The sequence below is a fragment of the Lynx rufus genome, unplaced genomic scaffold (assembly GCF_022079265.1).
Source record: "Lynx rufus isolate CCGP_SWC_20201006 ecotype Redwood Valley unplaced genomic scaffold, mLynRuf1.p SCAF_19, whole genome shotgun sequence".
In the NCBI taxonomy this organism is placed as follows: Eukaryota; Metazoa; Chordata; class Mammalia; order Carnivora; family Felidae; genus Lynx; species Lynx rufus.
Genome location: NW_025814833.1, coordinates 9,033,745 through 9,048,517, shown reverse-complemented (window position 1 = coordinate 9,048,517; position 14,773 = coordinate 9,033,745). Strand labels below are relative to the sequence as shown.

Genomic DNA, 14,773 nt, shown 5'->3' with positions numbered 1-14,773 from the left:
ACTACAAGTACAGCCTATTCTTTTAGAAGTACTGGCAGTAAAGGGTGTGGGAGGGAAATGAAATGGCAGTTTGGGGAGATAGCCGGTTTCGAAGAAGATTGTGCAGGATTCTGGGGGAAGCTGATCTTATTTGTGGGAAGAGAAGAGATATCGACATGGTAGAGAGGGGATCCCTGTACAGCAAGATGTCAGCGGAGTGTGGGAAGGATGAGAACAAGAGGTACCTACCTACCTTGACCAAGTGTCTCTTCCAAGGCAAAGACAGGATGTTAAATGATAAGATACTGGTGAAGAGGAGAGTTTGGCAATAAAAACCTACTTAGGAGGAAATGAAGAAAGGACAGGGAGCCATATCAAACGGCCTCAATCTTACCCAAGGAATTAAGTAGTGAGCATATTTAGAGCTGAGATATCAGGGCCCGCATAGAGTTTGGGCATCTACTATAGGGAATGTTCAGAAAATGTCAAGAAAGGATAAGAGAACTAGCAACCAAAGTACAAAATCCAGCTGAATTTTAGGAGCGCACATTTATTCTAACTTGGTGGTCATGATTTTGTGATTTTCGTCAGATGTTAAGGTCTAGGAGTAAAATCGGAGGAAAAGAATAACAAGATGTTTCTTTCCTGGGTTAAGAATGTGTTTCATAGGGGCGCCTGAGTGGCTTAGCCAGTTCAGCCCCTGACTCTTGGTTTCTGCTCAGATCATGATCTCATGGTTCGTGAGTTCAAGCCCCACATCTGGCTCTGTGCTGACAGTGCAGAGCCTGCTTGGGATTCTCTCTCTCCCCCTCTCTCTCTTCCCGTCCCTGCACATTCTCTCTCCCCGACCCTCAAAATAAATAAACAAAAAGAATGGGTTTTATAGATGTAAGAAACGATCGAGAAAATAAGGGATTATTTGCGTTAATGAGGAGATCCATTAAAAAAGCTGGTCAAGGGTTGCAGGATGGGTAGGCGAGCAAATAATGATAATAATAACTAAATGAAAAATTCATCTGAAGACCTAAAGAGACTGGAGGTTATTGGCGGGATGGTGGCGAAAGGAAAAAATCGGTAGGCGTAAAGGAGTAAGGATAAGGAAGGAAATAGTATTGCGGTCAGAGAGTAATGACAGCTGATTCTTAGAAACGACTTACCGAAGAAACAGTGAGAAGGGCCAAACAAAGAACGTGCTGAGGAACAATCTGCTGGAAATCGAATTGCTAAAGATCCCTTACTAAAGATAAACTACTGCAAGACACAATGAAAGACGAAATGTGATGATCAACTAAAGATCTATTAAGATAGTTTTAGCTTTCTCTGCAACAACCCAGACTGCCTCCGGAAAGACCGAGGCTCTGTCGCCAGCAGCACATCAAATCAGAGAGCAGCGACAAGCAGTTACCAGTTCTTTGTGCACCGCTTTTCTTTACAATCCATTTATCAGTTTTAGTGCATGCTGCTGCCATGCTTACGCTTTCCATTGCTGCCACAGTCATAAAACAGTTGCCGTATAGTACATTTTGACGGTCCGTCACAGCCCCCAAGTGTATAGAGTAATACCTTTATTATAAACAATGCCAACATGGTCTTGCTGACCGTGGCAGAAACAAAAGCATGACGATACGATGCTGAAAACATTCCGTTGCAAAATGCAGGGTACGAGACGAGAGCTTGCAACCAGAGATCAAGACAAAGCCCCGTTAGGGGCGCCGGGCTGGCTCAGTGGGTTAAGCGTCCGACTTTGGTTCGGGTCATGATCCCATGGTCCGTGAGTTCGAGTCCCTCCACGGACTGTGTGCTGACAGCTCGGAGCCTGGAGCCTGCTTCGCATTCTGTGTCTCCCCCTCTCTCCGCCCCTCCCCCGCTCATGCTCTGTCTCTCTCTGTCTCAAAAATAAATTAAAAAAAAAAACATTAAAAAAAAAAAGAAGGGCACCTGGGTAGCTCTGTCGGTTAAGCGTCCGACTTCGGCTCAGGTCATGGTCTCGCAGTTCGTGGGTTCCAACCCAAAGTTGGGCTCTGCGCTGACAGCTCGGAGCCTGGAGCCTGCTTTGGATTCTGTTGTCTCCCTCTCTCTCTGCCCCTCCCCCACTTAGGCTCTGTCCCTCCCTGTCTCTCTCAAAACTAAATAAACCTTAAAAAAAAGTTGACCACAAAGCCCAGTTACATGAATCTACGAGTTATAAGGTCCAACTCAGAATCATGGCAGCAATCCTGAGATTTGCTTCCAGGGAGTATCTCTGGAGAGCAAAGCAGGGAGGGAGGAGGTGGAGAAACAGACTTTCGCTTTCACTCTTTATACTTTTATAATATTTAGGGTTTTAATGCCAAAGCATGCATAACTGTCAGAAAAAAATTTAAACTGAACAAAGAAGAAGAGGAAGAAAAAGAGGAAGGGAAGAGGAAATTTACCACCTGTGTAACCTTGGGCTGTATATTTAACCTGAATATCAATTTCTTCAACTATAAACTGGGAATATAAGGATCTATGATGCCTGTTTGTTCAGTCAACAAATATGTCTTGACTGTATGTATTGTCTTCGCTGCTGTGAGTTGGCAATAATTAGTGTCACTGTGAAAAATTGAATGAAATGATTCAGATAATGTGTCTGGCACCAAGAAAGTGCTCGACAGATGTCATTATGTTCCTTCCATTTCTCTAGTAGAAAAGCAGAATTAGTCTCGGAATTTTTTCTTTTTAAGTAGGCTCAACGCCCAGCATGCAGCTTGAACTCATGACCCTGAGATCAAGAGTCACATGCCCTACTAACTGGGCCAGCCAGGTGCCCCTGGTCTCAGAATTTGAGGCAAGTTTAAAGCAGTCTCAGGTGTGGGGATTGGTGAACGAGGAAGAACCCTGGGCAGGTCCCATGTGAAATCTGTCTAGCTCCATGTTGCCCAGGGAAGCAGACTCCTGAGAAACCAGAAAAGTCTCACTCTTGCGCCAGTGAGATTCAGCTTCAAGCCTGACATCTTCTTTTCATCCCCAAGAACTTGCTTTCTGGAGTAGGTTAATCTTTAGTTCACCCCGTCAAAAACTGTACCCTACAGGTAAATGTATCATTTCTTGAAGTAGTTTACTTGTTGGATGAAGGTTCTCGAAATCTTAGCTGTTCAAGTCTAATTTTAAAGGATAAATAATGGCAAAAAAAGCTAAATGATAGTCAAAACCTAAAGTGTAATATTAAAGAATGCAAAGGCCTCTAAATATTGAATGCCAGGTACAAGAAACAAAAACGAAACAAAACAAAAACATGATCTCCTGTGGAATGTCTTTAGGGAAGAAGGGGATGGCGGTATTGAGAGGCATCAACTCATCATCCATCAATCACCTCATTAAATAAGGTTGTAAGGAATCAAATGAAATGACTTGGGTAATGTGTCTGACACCGAGTAATTATGTCTGGCACACCAATTATTGTTAAGCTGCCAAATTCAGTCAGCTAAATCTAGTCTCGTCATCACTCTATGATTCTGGAATAAAAGACCATTAAAAGCCACCTTCTCCTTCTTCTCCTTCTCCTTCTCCTTCTCCTTCTCCTTCTCCCTCTTCCTTCTCCTTCTCCTTCTCCTTTTCCTTCTCCTCCTCCTCCTACTCCCCCTCCCCCTCCCCGTCCCCCTTCTCCTTCTTTTGCAATCTCATAGTAGCATCTACTAATGACTACATTTTGGGGGAAAAAAATCAACCCGGGGCGCCTGGGTGGCTCAGTTGATTAAGCATCCAACTCTTGATTTCAGTTCAGGTCATGATCTCACTGTTTGTGGGATTGAGCCCTGCGCTGGGCCCTGCGCTGACAGCGTGGAGCCTGCTTGGGATTCTCTCCCTGTCTCTCTGCCCCTTCCCTGCTCTCTCTCTCTCAAAATAAAATAAACATTTTTAAAAAATCAACCCAGTCACATATATTACAAAGAGACTCCAGTATTCTTGCCTCAGGGCATTAGAGAGGACAAAACTGAGCTAGAAATCCTGTATGTAGAAACAATGTAATATGAGGATTACATCTGAACGTCAGATAAATATGGTTAGGAGGAAAACTTTTAAATAAAAATGTTATAAAAGAATCTAAGTCCTAGAGAGAAATTAGGTTTTCTTACTCATGAAAGAGTCTACATTGTACTAATGCTATTCTCTTGGAATCAGAATACCTTGATTTCTGATTTGTGAATTCTGGCTCTGCTGTAGATTAGGTTAACTGCCATATAATCTTAAACAACTCACAGACTCACGTTTTCCCCTTATGTAACGAGGATAGTGTTAGCTGACTTGCCTAACTCATGGCGATGTGATAAAGCTTAAATGAGATAATATATACAAATGCATTTGGAAGGCTGTAAAAGACTATCAAAATAGAAAGAAATATTCTTTAATTTCCCTCTATTCAATTCAAGCCTTCTTCTACAATTCTTGCACATACCCTTTTGGCCCTTCTTTAAACATTTAAAACAACAGATTTCAAATATTTGTGTTCATTTCTAATCAATGGCACTCTTCACTCAAGGGAAATAATGGGAAGACCAAGGAAATCCAAAATGTAATATAGCTAAAACAAGAGTTATTCCATTGAACCTAGAATATGAGTTCAGCTGGCTCTCCATTCCTTACCCACTGCCTTAAGACCCCTGGGGTAGACCCACTGAACAGAACCAGAAAACCACTAACCAAACTAATGATTGTAAAAGGATTACTACCTGATTTACTCCCGAAGTATTCAAAATCGTTATGCACATTTTGCTTATCACTTAGTTTGTCAGCATTTCAAAGACAGGAACCATGTTCCCGAATTATTCTGTATTTGCCTTGCAAAGCTCTATTCTGACCATCATGTCATAGTTTCTTACCTTGATATATTATTTTGTAAGCCACAGCTTCGCAAAGATGAAAAGCATCCACAATATTCATTATTGGCAAGAGTATGGGCAAACAGACTCAGATACTAGGTTCAAATTGTAAGTTCTTCCTTGCCTGCTGTGAGCAGTGGTTCTTCTTCTCTTTTTATTTTTTTCTTTTTTAAAATTTACATCCAAATTAGTATACATGTATTCAGTGAATGTCTGCTATGCATAACAAGAAAATAAAACCCAAAAAGGCTCCACCCCCAGGAGAGCTTACATACTTACGAGACAAAATAAACAAATTAACCAATGAATGTATATTGTGTCAGGTACTGAAAAATATCATGACAAAAAGATTAAGCAGGATAGTGGGAAAACAGTAGCAGGAGGTGCTATCTTAGACCGGGTGGTAAGAGAGGTCCTCCCCGAATAGGTAACACTGAAACGGAAAAAATGAAATAACGAAGAAAACAAAGGTTAACCGTAAGAGCAGAGGGGGCATTCAAGGGATGGCAAGGAGCCCAGGGCATGTGGAACAGAAAACTATGAATTTAATAGATGCCCTGGGAAGCCACTGGAGGATTTGGAAACGGCACTCGCATAGCTTTATTTGCATTTTTTTTAATTTAAGACAACTTTTTTAAGTGTATTTATTTATTTTGAGAGAGACGGAGACAGAGACAGCGTGAGCAGGGATGGTGTAGACAGAGGGAGAGGGAGAAAGGATCCCAACCAGTCCCTGCACCATCAGCACAGAGCCCGATGTGGGGCTCGAACCCATGAACTGTGAGATCATGACCTGAGCTGAAACCGAGAGTCGGACGCCTAACCAACTGAGCCACCCAGGCACCCCCTTGTTTGCAGTTTTAAAGGGTCACTCATTCTATGGTGCATAGAGTCGAGGGGCAAGGGGGACAGAACTGAGGAGCCAGATGCAGTAATTCAGCTGACATATGATGGTGTCTTGGATTCTGATGGTTGAGGCAGAGATGTTGAGAGGTCGTCAGATTTGGGACATATTTTGAACGTAGACCTAAATGAATTTGCTGCTGGATTAGATTTAGATTAAGGGGGAAAGAAGAATCAAGGATATTTCTCAGTTTTTGGCTTAAGCAACTGAGGGTGGGGAAGATAATAAATGAAGAGCACTTTGAAGAGTGGAGTAGGAATCAAAATATCGATTTGAGGCAATATTTAAGTTTCAAATGCCTATTAGCTATCCAAGCAGAGAGTCTGGAATACAGGGAAAGGTCAGGGCTGGAGATAGAAATTTGGAAGTCATGGGACGAGGTGAGATCATATAGAAAGCCACTGTAGATGAAGAAGAACTCCAAGGTCTGAGCATTTAGGTATTAGGAAGAGGGAAAGGATCCAGCAAAGGAAACGGGAGGGTTAATGGATTAACCAATGATTAAAAGGAAACGGGTTAAAAAGAAAAGCCAAGGGGCGCCTGGGTGGCGCAGTCGGTTAAGCGGCCGACTTCAGCCAGGTCACGATCTCGCGGTCCGTGAGTTCGAGCCCCGCGTCGGGCTCTGGGCTGATGGCTCGGAGCCTGGAGCCTGTTTCCGATTCTGTGTCTCCCTCTCTCTCTGCCCCTCCCCTGCTCGTGCTCTGTCTCTCTCTGTCCCAAAAATAAATAAACGTTGAAAAAAAAAATTTAAAAAAATAAAAAAAAAAAAAAAAAAAGAAAAGCCAATGTGTTAAAAAGAAAAGCAAGAGAATAACAGCATCCCTAAAGCCAAGGAAACAGTGTTGCAAGAAGGATTTACCAAACTGCCAACTGTATATCCAAAGTCTCAAGAATGTTTTACCCACTGACCATCTCCTAACAATTTATCCTGTCTAAATATTCATGGATGTGTACAAGGATGTAGCTACAAGAATATTCATTAGACTCTTCCAAGTAGTGCAACTGAAACTGCCAAACTGTTAACAACACAGATTTTTAAAGAAATAATTAGAATTCCTCCACTTGATGACAAAACAATGTGAAAGCTAAAAATCAAAATTATGTTCTTTTATATATTTCCTTGAAAGGATGTCAAGAAAAACAAAATAAAAATACATGTGTTGCATTTATATCAAATGGGTATCTATAGCACAATACCACTTTAAAAATAAGCTATAATCTATGTGACTTTACATATGTATAGAAACAAATCCTAAAGAATTCGCACCACATTGACAGTGATTTTCCTTGGGTGATTTTTACTTCTTTAAATTTTCTGCATTGTTTGACGCTATTTCCATTTTAAGAAAAAACTTCAAATGCTCTATTGAGACTTCAGGCCTTGTACTGAAAGTGAGAAGCCAATATCCTTCCTCGAATCGACTCACAGATGTCACATTTCACCACTCTATGAATTTGCATCTCAGTCTAAAGGCAACGCATATATTATGCTCTTTCCTTGTACACACGCGCGCTGGAAAAATACAAACGCCTGTAGATGGAACCATATGAAATCCTGATATTCAACCACTTTTGGCTTATAAAACAAGCCATTTCATGTAGTTCCGTCTACTGTTTGAAATCTGACCGAATACTACGTTTCAAGATCTGGGAGACTCTAACTCTAACAGATCACTTCATAAATACTGATTCTTTCTCTCTGTCCGTCATCCTCGGAGATTCCATCCCCAACCCAGAGATGCAACTGTGCTGTAACGAGAAGAGCTCTCGGCGCTGGGGTGGCTCAGTCTCTAGGTAGAGCACCTGACTCTTGATTTCGGCTCAGGTCATGATCTCATGGTTCAAGTCCCAGGTCAGGCTCTGCGCTGTCTGTGGGGCCTGCTTGGGATTCTCTCTCTCTCTGGCCCTCCCCTGCTCATTCCCTCTCTCTCTCTCCCTCCCTCACTCTCTCCCTTTCTATCTCCTCTCTCTCGCTCCCCCTCTCAAAATAAATAAATAAATAAACATTTGAAAAGAAAAGAGCTCTAGACTGAAGGTCAAACAGGTAATTTTTAAAACTCTGTTGAGGCCTAATTGAAATAAAGTAAGATGCACATAGCTGAAGTATAAAATCTGATTAGTTTTGACCTATGTGTACAGCTATGAAAACACAACACCATTAAGATAAGAAACATTTCGATCATCCTAAAAAGATAACTCGTGCAGCATTTCATCCTTCTTTCCACCTCCATTCCCAGGCAACTACTGACCTACTTTCTGTCACTATAGATTGGTTTGCATTTTTTAAAATTTTATATAAATGGAATCATAAAGTATGTACTCTTTGATCTGGCTTATTTTACTGATCACAATTAATTTGTATCCACCAATGTTCTTTTGAGGATCAGTACTGAAAAAGTTAAAAAAATCAGTAGGCCATTAGGTTCTTTATTGTTGATCATTCATGACAATATGGACTCATGGATATTTATTTTATACTGTGGGTTATAATCTGACCCTATTTCATTTATCTTGTTGCTTAAATTATTCCAGCTTTGGTCACTGGGACCTCTTTGAATTAGCTCCTGTGTCTCTTTGACATATCCCTATTACCAGGGTTTTTGTTTGTTCGTTTGTTTAGTTGCTTGCTTGTTTCCTCGCTTTGTGGAAGTACAGAATGTTCTAGGCTCATATCGTATATTTCTTCCCTGGTCCTGCAGTCATTTTTGCAAAAGCCTAGTTTCCTTTCATTGGAGAGTGTATTAGTAACCAAGATGTGGGCACTGGATATACTCATTTTTTTTTTCCTTTTGGCATACTGTTCAATTTTTGAACACGATTTTTGAAAATACTATTCTTGCCCATTTAATTGACTTTGGAACTTTGTCAAAATTCAATTTGCCAAAAGGAAGGAAATCCGGACACGTGCAACAACGTGGACGAATCTTGAGGACATTATGTTACGTAAAATAAGGCTGTCACAAAAAGACATATACTGTATCATTCCACTCATAGGAGGCATCTAGAAGAGTCAAATTCATAGAAACAGAAAGAAGAGTGGTTTCCAGGGGTTTGAGTGAGAAGAAAACCGGTTGTTTAATGGGTATAGAGTTTCAGTTTTGCAAGATGAAAACGTACTGGAGATTAGCTGCACAACAATGGTTAGGTTAGACATGGTTAAGATGGTAAATTTTATGTTATGCATTTTGACCACAATACAAATATTTGGGGGGCACCTGGGTGGCTCAGTCGGTCAAGTGCCTGACTCTTGATTTTGGCTCAGGTCATGATCTCACAGGGCTGACAGCATGAGGAGTCCGCTTAAGATTCTCCCTCTCCTCTCCCCCTCCGCCAGTCGTGCGCATGCACAGGCACTCTCTCTTAAAAAACATTTAATGCATGAAATGAAAAAAATTGAAGTAGATGTAACAAAAATCAATTGCCCATATCTCTGTGGGTCTGTTTATATACTTTAGATTCTGTACCAATAATCTGTGTGTTTATCCTCTTACCAATACCGCCACGTCTTAACTACTGTAGCTTTCCAATAAGTCTTGAAATCAGCTCATGTGAGTCCTCCAACTTTTTCTCCTTTTCAAAGTTGTTTTGTCTATTTGGGTTCCTTTTCATTTCTACATGCATTTCTGAGCCAGCTTTTCTACATCTACAAATATCCCTCCCTCCATGATGTTATTGTGATTGAATTGAATCTATAGATCAATTTGGAGAGAACTAAAATGGAACATTATTGAATCTTCTATCACTGTTTACTGTTTTTCAGCAAACGGATAAGTATATTTTGTTAAATTTATACATAAGTATTTCATGCTGTATGTACCATTATAAATGGCATGGACTTTAAAACTTTGCCTTCCAACTGTTCATTGTCAGCATTGGGAAATACAATTATTTTTTGTATACTGACCTTGTATCATACATCACTAATCTCATTTATGGACTTTTAGGAGCTATTTTTGTAGATTGCTTGGTATTTTCTTCCTTTTCTTTCTTTTTCGTTTTTGAGTAGGCTTCACACCCGGCACGGAGTCCAACACAGGGCTTGAACTCACAATCCTGAGATCAAGACCTGCATTGAGATCAAGAGTTGGACACTTAACCCACTGAGCCACCCAGGCACCACCTTGGTACGTTCTATTTGGAAAATCATGACATCTACAAATAAAGACAGATTTATTTCTTCTTTCCCGATTTGTATACATTTTATTTCTTTTTCCTGCCTCATTTCACTCAAGAGGACATCAAGTATGAACTTAAATATGAGGTTAAAGTGGACATCACTCCTGATTCCCGATCTTAGGTAAAAAGTATTCAGTCTCTCACCATTCAGTACATTATTACCTGAAGAATTTTTTCTTGTTTTGTTTTTAGGTGTTTTTTTTTTAATAAATTCTCCTCATCAGGTTCAGTTCCCTTCTGATCCCTTGTTTGTGGATAATTCTTAACATCATGAAGTGATGTTGAATTTTGTCAAATTCTTCCTCATGTGTTTTTTGATATAATAGTATAGCTTTTCTTCTTTAATCTGTTGTTATGGTGAATTAAATTGATTGATTTTCAGTAATGAATCATCCTTATATTCCTGAGATAAACTTAATTTGGTTCTGATATATTATCATTTTCATTTATTATTGATCTTTATTTGAAAATATTTTATTCAGGGCTTTGCATCTATATTTATTATGGATATGGGGCTCTTAATTTTCTTTAATGTTTTGTCTGATTTTTTAATGTTTATTTATTTTGAGAGAGAGAGATAAAGAGCACGAGCAGGGAAGGGGCAAAGAGAGAGGGAGAGAGACAATCCCAAGCAGGCTCTGCACTGTCAGCACAGAGCCCGATGCAGGGCTCAATCCCACAAATGGTGAGATCATGACCTGAGCTCAATTCAAGATTTGGACACTCAACCAATTGAGCCACCCAGGCACCCCTGTCTGACTTTTATATTAGGGTGACATTGACCTTTTCTTTCTGTAAGAGATTGTATAGATTTAGTACCAGTCCTTTCTGAAATGATTGACAGGCTCCTCCAGTGGAGCCATCTGGACCTGGAATCTTCTTTTTGGAAGTTATTTAACTATGAATTCAAATTCTTTAATAAATATAGGACTACCTAGTTACTTATTTCCTCTTGAGTGAGCTTCAGTAGTTTGTGTCTTTTAGTAACTGGTTCAATTTAAGTTTTCAGAATTACAAGAATACAATTGTCTTTACTATTCCCTTAATATCCTTTTATGCCTGTATGCTCTGTAGTGATATCCCCTCTTTCATTCCTGATATTAGCAATCTGTGTCTTCATTCATTTTTTTTTGTTAGTGTTGCTACAAATTAATCAATTTTACTGAAAATGTCAAAGATATAGCTTTTAGTTTCATTGATTTTCTCAATTGTTTTTGTTTTCACTTTCAGTGATTCTGCTCTTATCTTTACCATTTCCTTCCTTCTGTTTTCTTTGAATTTAATTGACTCACCTTTACTAGTTTCTTAAGGTAGATGCTTAGATCCTCACTTTGAAACCCTTTTCTAAAAGATGATTTAGTGCCACACACTTCCCTTGAACAAGCACATTAGATGTATCTCACAAATGTTGCAACTTTAATTTAATTTAATTCAAAATATGTTCTAATTTTCCCTTGAGTCTTTCTCTTTTTTTTTTTAAATTTTTTTTTCAACGTTTATTTATTTTTGGGACAGAGAGAGACAGAGCATGAACGGGGGAGGGGCAGAGAGAGAGGGAGACACAGAATCGGAAACAGGCTCCAGGCTCTGAGCCGTCAGCCCAGAGCCCAACGCGGGGCTTGAACTCGTGGACCGCGAGATCGTGACCTGGCTGAAGTCGGACGCTTAACCGACTGCGCCACCCAGGCGCCCCGAGTCTTTCTCTTTAATTCACTGGTTATTTAGTAATGTTTTCCAAATATCTGAGGGTTTTCCAGGTATTTTACATCCCTTTTATTTCTATTTGGTTTAACATCGTTACGTCAGCCAACGTACTTTGTATGACTTCGATATTCGTACAATTTTAAGGTATATTTGTGGCCCAGAGTATGTCTCGTGTGCACTTGATAAGAAGATGAATTCAAGTTGGTGATAATGTTTAGGTTTTCTATATTCACCTTCATCTGGGATACCTGTACTGAAGTTACCATATACATCTATGGATTTGCCTGTTCCCTCTTTCAGTTCTATTACTTTCTATCAGCTGTACTTTGAGGACCTATTGTTAGCTGCATATACATTTAGAATTGTTATGTCTTCTTGGTGAACTGATTCTTTCATAATTATCTAGTTCCTTCTTTATTCCTGGTAATATTTACTGCTCTGAAGTTTACCTTGTCTGATATCAATATAGCCGCATCACAGCATTCTTTCAATTATTACTGGCATCATATATCTTTTCCATCGTTTTACTTTTTCAAAAACAGGTTTATGTTTTAACAAAACAAACTAGTCTGGTAGTTCCAAGGTGTAAAAGCAACCAGTTTTGAAGTGATTCATGATAACAGCACACACATCGATCCTTCCTCAGGGGAAGAGTCTCCTCCCTGATGCCCTCCTTGGTCATGATGCAGATTCTGAGTGGGACCTGCTCCACGTTCTTCGTGTTCTTAAAACCAACCTGGTTGTCAAGCAGGCACTGATTTGTAGCATGGCACTTGCCGAGTCGTGCACAGCTCTGTTCCCTTCTTCATCCGGTCCTCCAACAATGTTGTAAGCACAGTATGGAAAGAAGCACCTTGAATAGATGATTGTAGACAGCATTGCAGCAATCGCTCCCGTAGTCATGGTCTTATTCGTACATCTTTAGTCTTGCTGCAATCATCTTTGTCGGGGAGAGATGGTCTCCATGAAAACCGCCGCATCCGAGGACTGTTTGGGCTGTTCATTTGCAACACTTGGGGCTGTCTCAGGTGTGAACCGAAAACCCTTCCCTTAATCAAGTATCAGAGGCAACAACTGAAAACTCTTCTCAAGCAATTGCCAGTACGGTACCTCCACTGACAGCACAGGGCAAGAAGTGCAGCTGCAAAGGGCCCACGTGCTTTCAGGCTCCGCCACCTGGTCTAGGCCGGGTCCCCAGCACCTCTGCTGGGCTGGGGCTATTTCACGGCGAGAGGGCTTCATCATTTGACTTGTAACCTATATATATCTTTATATTTTAGATTTAAAGTGCATTTCTTTTCTTTATTATTTTTTTAATGCTTATTTATTTTTGAGGGAGAGAGAGACAGTGTGAGAGGGGGAGGGGCAGAGAGAGAGAGAGGGAGACACAGAATCCGAAGCAGGCTCCAGGCTCTGAGCTGTCAGCACAGAGCCCAACGTGGGGCCCGAACTCACAAACCACGAGATCATGACCTGAGTTGAAGTCAGAGGCTTAACTGGTTTTTTAAAAAAAAATTTAACGTTTATTTATTTTTGAGAGACAGAGAAAGACAGAGCACGAGTGGGGGAGGGGTAGAGAGAGAGGGAGACACAGAATCGGAAGCAGGCTCCAGGCTCTGAGTTGTCAGCACAGATCCCGACACGGGGCGCAAACCCATGAACCATGAGATCATGACCTGAGCCAAAGTCAGACGCTCAACCGACTGAGCTACCCAGGCGCACCCCCCTTAAAAAAAAAAAAAGAGAGAGAGAGAGAAATAGACTTTTGTTATCCATGTATTTGCCATCTTTTATGCTCTTCCTTCATTCTTGAAAATTCCAGGTTTTCCCTAATACACTTTTCCTTCATCCTAGTTTAGCATTTCTTATAGACCATGTCTGCTGTTGACAGTCTCTTAGTTTTCCTTTTTCTGAGAATGTCTTTATTTCACCTTTACTCATGAAGCATATCCACACTAGATGGAGAATATTTGGGGTTAATAGTCCTTTGTTTTCAGCACCTTAAAGATGTCCCACTGGCTTCTGGTCTCCACAGTTTCTGACAAATCCACAGATGTTTGAATCACGGGTCCCATACATGCAAACATACGATGTTTTCCTTGGCTACTTTAAAGACTTTTAAAAATTTATCTTCGGTTTTCATTAATTTGATTATGATATGGCCAGGCATGGTTTTCTCTGAGCTGTTCTCTTTGGGTTCACTAAGGTTCTTGAAATGATAGATTTTACATTTCACAAAATGTGCGAAGTTTTCAGCTAATATTCTTTAAAATATTTTCTTCTGCACCAATCTCGTCTCTCTTTTTGGCACTCCAATGATATGAATGTTAGGCTTTTTGATATTGTCTCACAAGCCCCTGAAGCTCTGTTCATTTTGTTCAACCTTCGAATCTTCTTTGTTTCGGTGTTCCTCAGATTGGATAAGGTTTATTGACCTATTTTCTTTTCTTTCCAGCTTTATTGAGTTATAATTGGTAAGTAAGTGTGTGTATGTAAGGTGTTTCATGTGATGGTTTGATATACATATACACTGTGTACATATACATATACATATATGATATGTATATACACTGTGTACAAATGATATACACTGTGTACAAATTTCAAGTACACGACACAGTATTAACTATAGCCACCATGCTGTAGAAAAGATCCCCAGAACTTGTTAATCTTCTGACTGAAAGTTTGTAACCTCTGATCAACCTCTCCTCATTTTCTTCACCCTTCAGTGCCTGGTAACCGCTATTCTACTCTCTGGTTCTGAACTCCACGTTTTTTTAGATTCCACACATAAACGAAATCATACAGTTTGTTTCTCTTATTGACCTATTTTCTAAGTTACTGGTTCTACTCTAGTCTACTGCGGAGTCCATGTGGGAAGTTTTTCATTTCAAATGTTGTACTTTTCCGTTCTAAATTTTCCATTTGATTCTTTTTTTTATATACTTTTTAAAAAAGTTTATTTATTTAGTTTGAGAGAGAGAGAGAGCATACGAGAGTGCAAGTGGGAGGAGGGCAGAGAGAGAGAGAGAGAGATTGAGAGAGAATCCCAAGCAGGCTCTGCACTGTCAGCACAGCGCTGGGTGCCAGGCTCGAACCCACGAACCTTGAGATCATGACCTGAGCCAAAATCAAGCGTCCAATGCTTAACCAACTGAGCCACCCAGGC

At 40.3% G+C, this 14,773-nt stretch overlaps 1 pseudogene; it reads right to left on the bottom strand.

Annotated features, from left to right (window-relative positions):
- Nucleotides 1-1,428: 1,428 nt before the first annotated feature.
- Nucleotides 1,429-12,846, bottom strand: LOC124513743 (proteasome subunit beta type-1-like; annotated as a pseudogene).
- Between the last annotated feature and the right edge of the window lie 1,927 nt (nt 12,847-14,773).